This window comes from Condylostylus longicornis, unplaced genomic scaffold, assembly GCF_029603195.1.
Source record: "Condylostylus longicornis isolate FDR11 unplaced genomic scaffold, ASM2960319v2 ptg000013l, whole genome shotgun sequence".
In the NCBI taxonomy this organism is placed as follows: Eukaryota; Metazoa; Arthropoda; class Insecta; order Diptera; family Dolichopodidae; genus Condylostylus; species Condylostylus longicornis.
In genome coordinates this window covers 15,575,705-15,592,202 of record NW_026577982.1, presented here as the reverse complement: position 1 = coordinate 15,592,202, position 16,498 = coordinate 15,575,705, and positions in this window count along the sequence as shown.

Genomic DNA, 16,498 nt, shown 5'->3' with positions numbered 1-16,498 from the left:
ATTGCCGTAATTACACGATATAAAATCAATTTATTGGAACTCATTTAATTTTGCCCATTAAATACCTAATGCAAAAAAAATTTAATTTTTTTTGATAAAACATCATTTTAAGTTCTGTGCGCAGTTTCACAGTTAAGTTGTTTTTTTTTTTTGAGAAACTGATTTAATTTTAGAAGTTAACATATTTAATTTGATCTAATCTAAAATGTTCATATAAATTATACACCACTTTGTTGAGTGATACTCTATCCCGTAATATGGAATTATATGGGAACAATATATTATAAGTTGGCGGGGATTGCCATCTTCAGATGAAATATTATAAATTTTTTATTGATATAGCTGATTCTTACTTTCAGTCTTAAAATATCGATTTTTTTAAGCTGATTTTAGAAATATTTTTAAAATTGCAGCAATTTTTGTAATATTTAAAGATTATTTTTGTTATACGTATTTCTTTTGTCATATATTCATTTTGTACTTCATTTTAGTAGTTATTTTTCAAATACAAAATATAATTGATTTTTTGCAGTATCTTCATATTTTAAATTTTAAGGCAGGTGTAATGTTAGATTTTATTAAAAACGTTTTACATTCATATAAAATTTTATAATATTTTTCATATAAAATCATTTTTACTAGTTAGAAATATTTATTTTTTCCATTGATTTTAAAATAAATTTAAAAAAAAAATGCTTTTTTAATGAATTTTAATATTATATTTTTTAATTATTAATAAATTGAAAATTTTTTTTACAAAAACTTGCAATGTTTGTTTCTGTTCAATTCCAATTAGATTGAAGAGAGCATTTTTTAAATCGCAAGAAATACGTTTTAAAAAAATTGGAAGAGTAATCAAAATATAATAATATTTCTAAAATGTCAAAAATTGAATACCAAATAACTTTAATTAATAAATTATAATGTGAATTAGAAAAATTTCTAATTCTTTCATTTCACTTTGGGCACGTTTCGTTTCTGCTATTATATAATCTTCTTTACTTGCTTGAAAGGCGGCTATTCCCAAATGCATCTAATATGAGGTTTAAAATAAATTTTTAAAATTGAATATTTTTTAATTACTCTCCGTTTCTCTTAAATAATTTAAATATTTTCCGACATCTTTTGAAGAAATTTTTGTCTTCATTTTTTTCTTAAAAATTTTTTAAAGTATAATTTCTAAAAACTCATTAAATACTAGAGCCACTTTGGAAAATTTAAATTATCAATGGTATGAACGGAATAATTTTACAGGTTTTTGTAAACAAAAATTACTAAAAATATATAAAAATAATAAAAATTAATATTATAAATGAAATATTTTACCTATATATAAATAGAAAATAATTCTTGTAAATAAGTTTTAGTAAAAAGAATGTATTTTGTTAGAAAAAAATTAAAAAAAAAACGTATTATATAAAAAAAATATTAAAAAATAAAAAAACGCCTAAATTTTTTTTACAAAATGGAAATACTTATAAATTTATAATACAATAAATAAATAATAAATACCTACTTAATTAAAAATTAATAAAATTAAAAAAAATGATGACGAAACAATAAAAAAAAAAAAAACAAAATTTAGTTAAAGCTTAGTATGAAAATAAAATATAAGAGTCTAAATACAAACTACATGTAGACTTATATAATAAATATATATAAATACAAAATAAATTGGTGCAGTTACAATTTGAAGTACAACATATATATACGTTTTTCGCCGAAGACGTTAAATTTTTTAGTAGTCGTACTGGAATACCAAATTTTTGTTCGAGCTTGAAATTGGCTTGAAGCTTTTCTGCTCCAAAAATAATCTTAAATAATAATGTGACATTTTTAAAGGAAAAACACAAATGAAAAAAAAAGTCTTATTTGTTCAATAAGAACTATAATCAAATTTGTGGTTTACTTATTTTTAAAAATTATTCAAAAAGTTTGGGAGCTGATTGAAAATTTCAAATAAATTTCAATTGTAACAAATGTAATTTTTATCAAGAAGAAACCACGAGAACTTTACTGATATTTATAAAAAAAAGGCCGGTTCTATTTATGGCTTTATTAGAAACATTAGCAGAAATGACCATATTATAATAGGGAAACATAAAATAATATAAATTTTCTTTTCAAAATTTTTTCGAGTAATAATATCACCAAATATTTCTAAACGATTTTCCAAACTGAAGTAATTGTTCTTATCAAATAAATTCCTTTTCTGTACTGCTGCGGTAGAAGCTAGACAATTTTTTATATAAATGTACTTTAATATTGTAAATCTGCGATACAAATTAAATAAATAAATAAAAAAAATGTAACATCTAAATATGCGTATAAATGCATAATTTGAACAGCTTTATACATAATCAATAAAAATGTAGTTAAGGGCCTTTATTTCAATAAAAAAACAACACATAGAAAATTAATATGTTGAAAAAACTAAAAAAGTTTTTCATTATAAAAAAAATTGTGAATTAAAAATTAATTTTATAATTTATAATTTAATTTAAAAATTATATATAAAAAGATTTATTATTAAATAAATATAATATTATTATACCTAAACATATAAATTTATATTTATAAAACAAAAAAAAAAGAAAATAATAGACAAAATTGAATAATTAATTATTTAACATGTACATATATATATATACATTACATTTATACATAATTAAATATATAATAATGCTTAAAATATGTTATTGTTAAAGTTATAGAATTAAAAGAAGACAAACAAAAATTAAAAATTAAAAATATAAAAAAGCAAATTTTTACAGTATTTGGTATATAACATGAAAATAAATTTAAAAAATAATTATAATTAACAATTTAAAAGTTATTATTTCTGAAAAGTTATTAATTACAATTGATATTTATACGACAGAATTGCATATTTACCGTAAATATTTATATAAATTTAACAAGCAGTTACCTGAAGTTCTGAAAATCTGTAGATCAAAGTGATATTAATAAATTAAACAAGTGAAAGTTAATAAAAATCAATAAACTATCAACTATGAAAAACACATCATTGTTATCAGATGTATGAATCAATAACGCATATGTTTCATATATGTAGTTCATTTGAATTCTTTTTTTTGTATAAAATATTAGCAAGCTGATTGTTAAAATCAAACCTTATAAAGCAATCTCTATTTTATTCATCTCATTCATCTAAGTCATAAATTATTACATAAACTTTAACTATTAGTGGTTACTGACGACATTGTATCGTTTGTTAGAATGATATTCTATTATTCTTAATTAGGATTTTTACCCAATTACTTTTCATTAAATTCAAACGAAGAAATGAACGAAGAACTTGTTCTTGCTTTGCGATCTCATTTATACATTATAATGTTTTATATTTTTATTCCGCTTTGTTCACGTTATTTTGTTTTACTAAATGATTATATAGTGATATTTAAATGTTTTCCAGCAAAATTATTGAGTTGGTGAGATGCATGTAAATTTTTATATTATTCATGTTTGGATTATTATATTAAATACGGTATTTATTTTAAATACCGTATTACTAAATCATGGAACTTAATTTTTTTATAAATTAAAATTGAAAGCTAAATTTTAATATCGAACCGACAAAAATTTACTAAGAACACACTACCCTGAAATGGTTATAAAATTCATTTTATAATATACATAAATAAAAAATATATACATATATTTACTAAAATGCTATATTGCACTATGAACTTTCAGAGTTATTGCGTTTATTATTTAAAAAACAAAATTTAAATAAATTTAAAAGACCAAATATGAATGACCTTATTAATAAAAATTCTAAATATTTGTAGAAAAAGTATATACCTTTTTTAGAATATTAAGTTGAATAATTTAAATCTTTATACCAAAAAAGTAGAAAATAAATACAAAATGCTTTTTATTCAATTAATTTAAATTTTTAAATTGCTTCAATTAAAATTTAAAAAATTTTATTATTTTTAATTTTTTTTCTTTTTTTTTACTAAAACTTTTACGAAATTGTTGTAACAATCCTAATTGAATTTTATACTTTTTTTGTATTATACTTTTATATACGTATGTAAAAAAAATGTATTTTCTTTAAAACTCAAAACATGTTCCTCCTTTTCAAACATGTCTTTACCCCTTCCATTCCTCACTCAACACTTTTATTCTAACGTTGTACTGTAAATATAAATTTTGTTTTTATATTTTTTCTTCTTAGTGTATTTAAAACAATTGAAATTATCAAATTTTACTCAAATTTTACTAAACGATTTCATATAATAATAATAATAAAAAAAAGGCAAACACAATATTCACAAATTCATTCTTCCTATTTCTCAATCCCTCTGAACACTTCCATCCCAAGCCTTTTACATGAACACACAACAATGCTCGTATTTGTACTGTATAATGTAACAGTAATAGATAAAATAGGATTGTTATATAAAAATATCCAAAAATTACTTTACATATTTAAAGTACAATATAGAACCGCAATATATTATAATTTGTAGTATGAATGTATACATATATATTTGTATGTTATACATATTATAATAAGTCGGTGTCATTTTTAAAATGATTTTATTACATACATTTACTTAAAACACTTACATAATATAATTTTATACATTTTACATAACATTGTGCATATTTTACACATTTAATCAGTTCGCTACTTCAACGGTATTACTTATATATATATATCGCATGTATATGCATGTATGTAAAATGTAATATTAAAAGTAAAGAGGTACACATATGTAAATATAAAACGTTTATGACATTTATATTTACTATTAAACTGCGTATAAGTAAGAGAAAAATATTTTCTGAAAAATTCTATATAGCTAGTATATTTTTAAATTGAGATGCGAAGAGTTAAAATAGTCGACAAAAATGAATAAAATATTATGCACCAGCTGATACCCAAATAAAAGAAAAGAAGAGAAAAAATAAAACAATATGAAAAAACATAAAAAGAAATTTAAGAATTTTATTTATAAAAGTGTGGTAGCATAAGTATTACACAAAATACAACCAATTCATTTCTCGCCCCACTCCCGCATATTCGGTACATAAAATTGAAAATACTTATAATATTTGCAGAGATACAGAGATGGAAAAACTGATCTTCAGTTTGTTTAATAAAAACAAAAAGACAGAGAAAAATCATTCCATACAAAAAGACGAAAAAAGAAACCATTCTTTAAAAATTGGTATTTTATAACTTTTTTGTATTTGCCCTTCAATATCCTTGGGTTTTCTTTTGTCATAATATCATAGTTTTTTAGTTATAAATAAAATAGAGCTTCTTCTTCTCTTGTATTATATTAACTACACAAAATCTTGTTCGAGGATATATAAAGGAACAACATCAGCTCATCTCTTTTGTTTGCATATCAGTTTGCATATCAGAGAAAGAAAATTTTTGACAAGAAAAATAAACCAACAATAAAATGAAAACGGAAAATATTTCAACTAACATTAAAATACCAACAACAACTGTCGAAGTGTTATTCATTTTCATATTTTGTTTTCTTTTTAAAAGTTTTCATGTAAAAGAGAAAATTTTTCACAATTTTTTCGGAAGAATTTTTTGTTTTTGCGAAAAGTGAAATCATTTGGACCGAACAAAAATTATGTTATCCTTTCATACTTAGATTATAGAAAGAAGCTTTCATAGAGACCAAATATTATCATGTTGGTTTAATCTTTTCCAAATTTACTCTCCTATCTTCACTCTTATAGAACTATATGTGTACATGTACATACATGTAGTACGTATTCTAAATTTTGTTTTTTAAATTGTATATTTAGCACATACAAATAAATGTATCTGTTATCTAAATAGCAAATAATATTAAAAACTTCTCTAAATAAAAACGAGTATTGAAAACTTGAATTAACGTTTTATGTGGTTTTTAGTTTCCATATAATCTGTAATGCGGTACATATTAGCGCTAGTTGAAATCTACAAAATACATCACTAGGTTTTACATAATACATCACAGTAGTACCTTTGATATGGTTACACTACATTCTCATTTAAAAAACAAAAAATAAATCGAAATTAATTGAATATGTTTTGTGTTGAGAAAAATGAGAATAATCATAAAAAAATTGAAAAAATTAAATACATTTTTAGATACAAATAGGTACGTAATTACGTAATTGAAGACGGATTGAAATTGAATGAATAAGGGAAAAGTTTTATAAATTGTTGGTTTTTTTGTTACACATTTAATTAAAGCTGAAATTTTCTAATTTTTCCCATTATCAACTTAAATTGAACTCAACTGAATTGAACATTATTTAATTATTGGATGAATATGAATCATCTTCAATAACATTCTCTTGACTACATCCCTGTGTGTTTTAAACATAATTTTATTCAACATTCATCTTATCTATTAAGTTTTTTTAAAGTCAAAATTTGAAGTCTATTATCCTATTTTTTTGTATTGTTATTATTTTGTTGTTGTTGTCGATGTTTTTTGTGAATCATGTATTATATAATTCGTATTAATATTAGCTAACGCCATCTATGTTTAAAAATGTGCATGTTTGTATATAATATATGTATATTTTTAATACTATATCGTAGGTAGTAGCAAAGTATTCCACAATTTGTTATACTTTGTTTTTCTTCTTTTTTTTTTTATTTCTATAGAAATAAAAGAGAACGCAAGTGTTTTAAATTACATATAGAACGATGAATGAAACCAAAGTACATAATTAAGCATGTATGTGCTGTGGTATAATCATAGTAGCGATTGTGGTTTTTATAAATAGAACTTTTTTTACGAATAAATTTACTCCAAGACTACTTTATAAAAGAAACAAAAAACAAAAAATCATTAGTTTATTAAAGAGGATTTCAAAAAGTTTTCCTAAAACTTTGAAGATATACCAGATGAGTTGTGAGTTCATCATTATATAGACTAAGTTCATCCTATGTATTCTACTCTAAAACTAACAATATGAGTATATCAAAAAAGAAAATACATCACTAAGAAATACACACATAAATCAACTTCTTGCTGTACTTATATTTATATATAATGGTTGTTTTGTTGAAATTTTAAAGTTAAATAATACCGAAATGGACTAAATTTCCAAATGGCAGACCAAGTACATTCAATGAATCTATGTATACATATGTATATGAAGTGTTGAAATGAAATAAATGATTTAAGTATATGGAAATTTATGTTTGTATTATAATAAAATAATGAAATGAAATTACAGTACACGCTCATATACACACATAAAATGTATGTAAGTCTATAATAAATATTTAATAAATCCTCTCTAGCTTACCCTGTATTATTCATTTCTATATTTATCTTTATATTTATGATACGTATGTATGTATATTATATAAGTGTGTAAAATCATAATAACATAATGATGCTTAATAGACAATTAATAGTACGAGCATTACTGTACTCTTTATGAATTTTAAAGTGTTTTACTTTAAGTATAAATAATAAGACTTATTACATATTTAATTTCAAGACTATTTCGATTTATAATTTAACTCACTCCTAAAATATTCGGTGTGAGTTAATTAAATACGATAAAATATACAATGTAAACAAAATTATTTTACGCAGTATAAAATTATTTCATTATAGTAAGATATGAAATTCATTACCTTAAAAGAAAATTAAGAAAATTTGATGCATACTTACATAATTATAATAATAATTTTTAACATTAAATGTAATATAATTAATTTAACACAAAAATTCCAACTTTATATTAAATTAAATATTTAATTTTATCTAAAAATTTAATGTTCAATTCTTTCCTTAAACATTCACAAAGTTTCAGTTAAATAACATAAGCGAGACTTAGCATGCACATACCGGCTTTACATTTTAACATTTTTAAGTTACGGATGGCTGCTCTATAGAATTTATTTTCAGTTAACATCTGCTGTCAAATAATACAAGGTTGTAATAAATTCCTGAATGGTGAGTTAAAAAAAGTAATAATAATTTATGTAGAAAATTCTTCAGTAGCAGTTCTTCAAATTAAAGCATTCGTTCACTTGAACAAACAACATTTTTCTACAAAACTTTGTATACCTAGGGCTTTGTAAATGTGAAAGTTTTAAAGCCTCGATTATGTCATTTTATTATCGTCATATATTGTTAGAAATTACATGTTGTAAAAAATGTAAATTAAATAAAATCTATTTTGGATTGCCGTTCTTTAAATATAATTATAATTTGCTTTAATAACATGAAACTTGAAAAATTTTGGCTTATATTTTCTTTTTTTTCTTTATAATAACGTAATCATACATTTGGGAATTTTAAAATTTAGAAATTTTTTAAAGCACAATCCTGTTATATATGTATATTAGAGAACTAATTAAAATTTAGTGCATTAGACACCGCTGCCACGTATAAATGCATACTATATACGTTTACCCCTCCACTGAGATTGAAATTTCGAGTTTAAAATTATAGAATTTTTTATTAAAATATGTACAGTTATACATACAAACCATGTAGTAAAATTATCTGATCAAATTTATTTTATTAAAAAATGTAAAAGTTAAAGTGTTGCGTTCCTAATCTCATGTACTATAAAATTTTATTTGAATAATACGAGAAAATCAATTCGAAGTGTCAAATAAATTTAATTCTTATTAATAATTTTTATTAATTTTCTTTAATAAAAATAACTTTTTTTTTGACTGAACGAAAGGGAGAAATTTGTTTGATTTAAAAAGGTCTGCTGCCACCAAAAGAAAATAAAAAAAAAAGTTAATTTGATTAAAAATTGCTAAAAAAACTTCTTGTATTTTTGGCAAGGCAAAGATAAAATGAAAAGGAGGGTGGCAATTGTCTTGAATGACACTTGATTTTTAACTTGAAAAGTGGTAATGATTTTTTATTCTGTTAAGTTCGATTTTCTCGTAATTCTCTGAAGTCCAGTTAAAAATACACAATACTAAACTTAAAAAAATTAAATTAGGGAAATTGAATAAATAAGGTCAGATCAAAATATCAGTGTCTAAAAGTGAGCATATCTCTAAAAGTGTTTTCTGAAAAGTCTTGTATGTTTTTTTATTGCACATACCTACGATAACAACATAAATATGGTAAAAATTCCCACAATATTAGAATTATACATATATGTATATGTATTTAAGAATTCTAAGATAAGAAAAGCCTTATCGTTAGCGCTGATTTTGGAGAAACTCGAGAAAGCTTATAGAAAAACTTCAAATTCTTTATTCTTCTTCTTGGCTTTGTAAGAGGTGTTAATTGAATATTGTACATACTATGTTCCTACATAATACATACATACATAAATATATTATGTACATTATAAATGACAAATTTGTTGATTTGTAATTCAAGAAGCTAAAGGTGAAAAGCAAATAATGAAAAAGCAATTTTTTTGTCTCTTAGAGATCAGAGGAGAGGTTAAGACAATATGTAACACAAAAAAGTAAAATAGAAGGGTTAGTAATGAAAAATTGGATGAAATTTTTCTTTTAGAAATAATTTCCTAAAAATAGAAAGTTTAAGAAAGTTTTCTCAATGTCATAAAAGACATTGGAGAGTTTTTCTTTTAATTTTTGTATTTGAAGGGTTCCCTGTTATTTTTTAATTTTTTTTTTATTTTTCACTTTTTAAAATTAATGTCCTTCTTCAAAAAAGGTTCAATATCAAATGTCCAGCTTATTAAATTTCTGTAAAATTCACACATTTTTTTTTGTAAAATTCTTATATTTCGGAATAAAATTGAAGTTTTTAATTAATAAAAAGTGTCTTTCGTGATAATGAAATCTGCCTTCTTCGAAATTCTTTTCTAAAATTGAAATTCTATTTAAAATAAGAAATATCTTGGAATTAAGGAATTAAAAAAAATAGACGTAATAAGCTATCTAGGTAGGGTGACAACAATTGAATAAAAATCTGTCACAATATTGTACTAGATATGGATTTCACTTAATTTCCGATGTTAAATTAAAAGCTGTAATAGTTCCGATGTTAAATTAATTCGATTGCCATGTTAAATCATTCGATTTAAAAGATATGATTTGTGTAAACAGAGAAAGGGCAATCATTTCATTTCTCTAATGCGAATATTTACGAACTTATGCGAAGTTGAATTTAGTATTGACATCGAAACTAAAAAAGTACTATAGCACTACAAAATTCAGCAATTAATACTGAACCTGAATAGGATACTAATGTAATATTGCTGGAGTTTCGATTTAAGATTTCAGTTTTTATAAATCAATATTCAACATCAATTTCTTAAAATATATGAATTCTAATTTATTTTAATATTTTAAATATATTATGGAAAATATGCAATTTTCAAAATAATTATAATCAAATTGTGGAAAAACTTTTTGACAAAAATAAACCAATAAGCGAGATATAATCATTGCAAAATTAAAATAAATAAAAATGCTAAAAAATTTAGATGAAAATTTTTCATAAATTATGTACATAATATAAATTATATAATATTTATGTACACATTCATATTGATTTTAAGATAATCTTATAATTTATATAAAAAAGATATATATAATAAAATAATAGTAAAAACAAAATTAAAGAAAAATGATATAATGTACTATTGTAAAAATTAATACGAAAAATTAATTTATTAAAAATTTGGTATTTTTAGTACAGAAATGAATTGTTAATAATATAAAATATAAAAATTATGTACAAAAAAAAGATAAAAAATAAAAATTAATAATAAAATTTTTGATATAAATTTTATTTAATTTTGGTTATTTTAAAATATTTTCATTGTTTTAAAATTAAATGTTTTAAATTTCATAATAATCTTACAGATTACAATTTCAAAGGTCCACTGAAATTATTAGACATTAATAAAATCCTAATTTCTGAGTATTAAAATTTTAATATCATAAATTTAAAATACTTTAAGTAACATTAATCCTTTTTTAATAATTATTCTGTTTCAATTAGCACTACTTTTTCTAGTTAATTTTGCAAATTATATTTATTTATATAGTGCTTATAGCTGCATAACATAAACACAGCTATATTTACAATACAAATTATAAAAAAAATTGTTATAAAATTTACAATAAATGTTACCAAGTTTAAAATAATTATTTTCTTCGATATTAGAGGAGATAAGGGAGAAGACGTCGACTCATGAATTTTTATTACCCTCATCCGAAATAACATGTCTCCAATTCCAGCAAAGCCAATTTTATCCTATGCCCAGAGATTGGCTTTTAGTCACACAATAAAAATTCTGTTGCCTTAAATTTTATTTGAAAATTATTTAATCTCTTTCCTCGTGAAATTCTAAATTTGTTTTTGTATGGTAACACTTATATGTGCAATTCAATATTTACACTTATATATTATTCATTTTATCATTGCTCGCGAATCAATTTAGGAATACTTTAAAGTAGTTAACGCAACTTTTCATATTTTCAAAATCCAATTCCAGTTTTTTCTATTTTTGTGTCACATAATTTCATTATAAAGTTTAAGTTTACTTTTTATAAATATGCATGATTCAAAAATTTTTGACATATAAATGTTAAAATGGAATTTAAATAGAGTGGACTATAGATTCTATAAAAAATTCCAACTTTCAGAAAAGGAAAAAATAAATTTACAAACCAAAATTTTTAGGCTTAATTTGTAAAAATTACCATTATATGTTGTTACTAATAATTATTTTTAATACTAATTATTAATAAAATTAATTATTAGTTATAATTATTAACTTTTAAATAAAATACATTTTTTTTAAAAAGTTGTAAATACAATTTTGATAAAATTTTTTGAAAGCTTTTGTTAAAAAAAATTAAAAACCAACTCATATAAAATAATAAAAAATAAAATAGAAAGTAGTATATGCATAAATATATGTATATAATATATATTATAAATAAATAAATAAGGTGAAAAGAAATTATAGCCAAATTAATATTATACATATATATATATACTAAAAGAAAAATACAAAAGCAGAGGAAACAATAAAACAAAACGTACATGGATATTTAAAAACAAAGAAAAATGGTCTTTTAAATTTTATTTTAATTGAATTTTATATTTTTTTTTCCAAGTAGAGCAAATTTAGGTTAGATTCATCAAGTTTACCGATATTGCTCAGAATTACCAGTAATATAACAAGAGGAAAACAAAAGCGGCAACACTATTATGTAGGAACATGTTGTGAATGATATCTGACATCTCCTACAGTTTTCATTTTAAATTCAGTCAAAATTTCTTTGTATCCAATATTTGTAATTTATTCTCAGAAAATAAAGTGCCTATAAAAAGTAAATTTCAATAAAATTTTGCCATTGCACGAACTCTAAGCCTGAGCAAGAACAAAGAACTAATGATTTGGAAATTATAAACCTTCATAATGAAATGGTTTGCAAATTATAAACCGTTTCTGAAACATAGCTTCAGAAAAACAGCTTGAATGGCATAGAAGAGCAGTCATGAAAAAGTGCCTAGGCCAGGGTCTTATTAACTGATAAGAATTTTGAATTGCGATGATTAATACAAGCAAGATGTAAGTAATGTTTTTATTTACTTTTAATGTGTAATTCACATTCATTTTTTTAAGGATTCCCTCGGCAAAGCTTTGTTTTTTTCCAAATCTGTAAAGTTTTAATAAAGTTTATAATATTTTCTTCAGAAAAGATTGTGCATGCAGTTGGTTGAAAAAAATTTTAATTTGAATTTTTCCATAAAATTTTATTATTACACTTGTATAACAAATTTTTTTTCTTATAAAAGTTGACGTGGAAATTGATATTCATATATTTTGCAACATTTGTTAACTAACGTATTTAAAAGTCGCTTTTTGTTACAGTTTAAGGAAAGAATTCAAAAATGTTTGATATTTTAGAGAGTTTTTTAAATTTAAAACAAATTCATTTCAAATTAAAAATAGAAATTGTCATTTAAATGGAATATTTACCATTTTTGTTTTTAAAATGCATTTCACAAAAAGTTCACAGTGTTATAATTGTACTGAGGAACAAAGTTATCTTACAGCTTAATTTTAATGTTTGAGGAAACATTTTTTTTACTATATGTTGAGTTTTAGTTCCGAATGTCTAATAATTCGATATTTATAATTTTTTCGTGAAAAATTCCGCTTCGATTTCAGTCATACTTTTTTTATGAAGTCGAAACTTTACTACCAAAAGTAGTTCCTACCAAGAATCAAAATATTCTTTTTGCAATCTGCGACTGTTCCATTTACATATTTTTGTTATTTATTAACAATAACTTACCATTTTATTAAAATAAAAAAATTATAATTTTTTAAATGGCAACGAGAAAAAAGTTTTTAATTTTTAAAATGAAATTTAATGAAAACTTTTATCACTTGTTTTGCTTCCGTTTCATTTTAATTCTTTTTTTTTTTCTCTTTCTTTATTTTTATTGGTTGGTTTAATAAAGAAAAGTTTTCCATTTACGATTATTTTGAACCGCACGCGGTTACCAAATGCAGATGTTATTTCTTTATTCATCCTTCAAAAATTAGGAATTCTTAAAAGCAAAAGTGAAAAAAGAAGACAAAAAGTTATACTTGGCTTTTTGTTTTTTCTTAAAAATTTAATTAAATAACGATTTTTGATTTTCTAGTTAAAATTCTCAAAGATTAAATGAAGTTGAAATTATTTTTTTTTTTAATAAAAGATAAAAAAAATTTTTTCTTACAATTTGATTAATTCAGGGAGCATGAGTGCTTGTAGGTGACTACTATAATATTGAAATTCCGAATCTAATTCTTGCATATTTTTTTTGTAAATAAATAACTGGTAATTGAATGTAAAAATCAATTCCATATTTCGCCATTTTAACGGAATTTAAATTGTACAAACCCTTTAATTAATTAATTACAGTAACATTATGCTCTGAAAAACGCTTTTGAAAATACAACTTCAAACTGAAAAAAATATGAAACACTGAAAAAAATATAAAATAAAATTTATAAAACCTATGTGTAATTTTTAATTGAAACAAAAGTTATAAAGGTTAATTTAGAAAAATAGATGATAGGGGTTTATGAGTTCAAAATTTTTAATTCCATTCCCAGAACATAAATATTTTTGTAATAAACACAAGTGTATACTGCGAGGCACTTTGATAAAATAAAGTATTCTCGTACTAGACGTATACAACATATTCAAATGTACTGAAAAAATTATATTTACTTTAAATAGTTTTCTGTCTTGTACTAGCTCTAATATAAATTATGTAAAATTACCAAAACGTAAATATGTATGTATATAAAATGATTACATACATTATTAACCGATTAAAATTTCAATAAAGACATCCATTTTATAATTATATAGTATTTTTCCCATTTTTGTAAGAATGGAATTTTCAAAGTTTTTTCCTGCTTAACATTTATGTGAGAACAAAATTCTTTTTATATATATACATGTAGAGATATAGATTCTTAACATCATTTCGTCGATTTAAAATTTTAATAAAACACTTTAAGATTCCTTAAATAAACGTGATTAAAAGCATATTATTAACACCTCTTGAATGGTTTTCTCTATTACCTTAAAATAACTGTATTAAATTAAACGATTCAATATGGGAAAAGAACTGGATTAAAAGCAAAACAAAATATGTACATTGCCGCATGTTTAAAATAGAAGGAAATAATAATAATATTGTTTTTTCAAATCGCGTATTTTTTTTTTTTTATAAAATTTTTAATTTGAATTCCACCGTTACCGTAATTCTAATAATTGCCTAATCATTCGCCTCAATTTAGTCAGTGGACAGAAAATCGGTGAAGAAATTCTAAAAAAAATAAAAATATGAATCTATACTGCATAGCATAGCTCAACTCCTTAAGTTATGCCTCGAGCTTAAATCTTTTCACGTTCTCCATACTTAATCGGAGTTTAAAGATTATTGAATTCATTTAACACCTTGTTCCATCTTTTTCGTATATTGTTCTAAATTAAATGAGTAATATCTAAATCACTGATTAATATCTAATCAGTTCCTTGATATTTCGTTCCATGAGGAGTTTTGATCTTGTTCGATTATGTTAAATGATATTTCGTTTTACACATAAAACAGACAGCAAATAGCCAATTATTTTAAATTTTGCTTTTATTGTATTCTCTTGAAACAACTCCAAAATAACTTGCCTTATTTATTACATTCAAAATAGAACTATATAAGAAAGCCTTAATGTTATTAAAAATGTATAGTTGAAAGTCAACAAATGATTTTATATGTTAAAAGGCTCATTTTCACAGCTCTTTAAGTATAATTATCCTTAAATTTAAAAAACACACAAAATAGTATTGCGTTTCTAGTAGCACAAACTACTTTATCACATCTCTTTATTTTTAATTAAAAAACGTTAATGAGTCAACTTAATTTTCATTAAACATTTGTTAAACTAAATGCTCATTACATATACTTATACATATAAATGTAAATTTTACAATCATAAACGTTTTCCCTAATTTACTTAGTTTTTATATAATTTAAATTATTTAACATACATACATTTGAGTCTAAGGGAAATTAAGGATTAAGCTGCAATAACATTCCCGTAAAATTTTCAAGGAAAAGAAGGCTCTTTAAACGCTTCCATATTGAAGGAATTAATTGGAAATTACATCAGCGTTTTCCAAACTAAATTAGCTGTACATTGAACTTTCACATATTGCGCCTGACATGTTATTACAATGCCATTTCAAATCCAAACAGTTTACAAAAGAATGTTATTAGAGTTCATGTTCTACTAATTATTCTTATTTAAAAATAAATTAATTTATTCTTAAAACAAAATTTTAAAGCAAATAACTATAAAAAATTTGATTATTTTGACCCTTTAATCATCCTATTTTAGAATACTGCAGTTAAAGAACAAATTGAGAGACACTGTATTTAAAATAAATTTAGAAAATTCATAATATTTATAACATAACGTCAACTCTACAATATAACGTTGTAGTTTTATTAAAATAACACATTAAAGATTTTCTATTTATTTTATTTTCTACCTTAATACACTAAAAATTAAGTGGAATCACTTTAAATATATTCACAATAATTGTACATGAGGTGGTAAAACAACTTTAATTTCATGTTATTTCATTATTATTTACAAATAAAATACTTGTATACTGCCGTAAGAATTTAGAATTTTGATTGGAGTTACCAGATCAGAAAAAATTTTAAATCGGTAATGGCTAAGTTAAAAGTTGCAAGCAAAATGCAATAAAAATGGATTAAAATTTGGTAAATTATAAATGAAAAATTAAAATTGTAGATTTAAAGAGGGTCACTTTATATTCAACTAACAACAATAATGTAGTCTATCAGAGCCATTTTTTTTGTAAAACTACACATTGCCCTTTAAAAATTTAACTTTGTTTTTAATTGAAATTTGTTTAACTTTAGGTCTTTCATAATAATAATTTTAATAGTAAAAGTAATATTTTATCAAATGAATTTCTTATGTA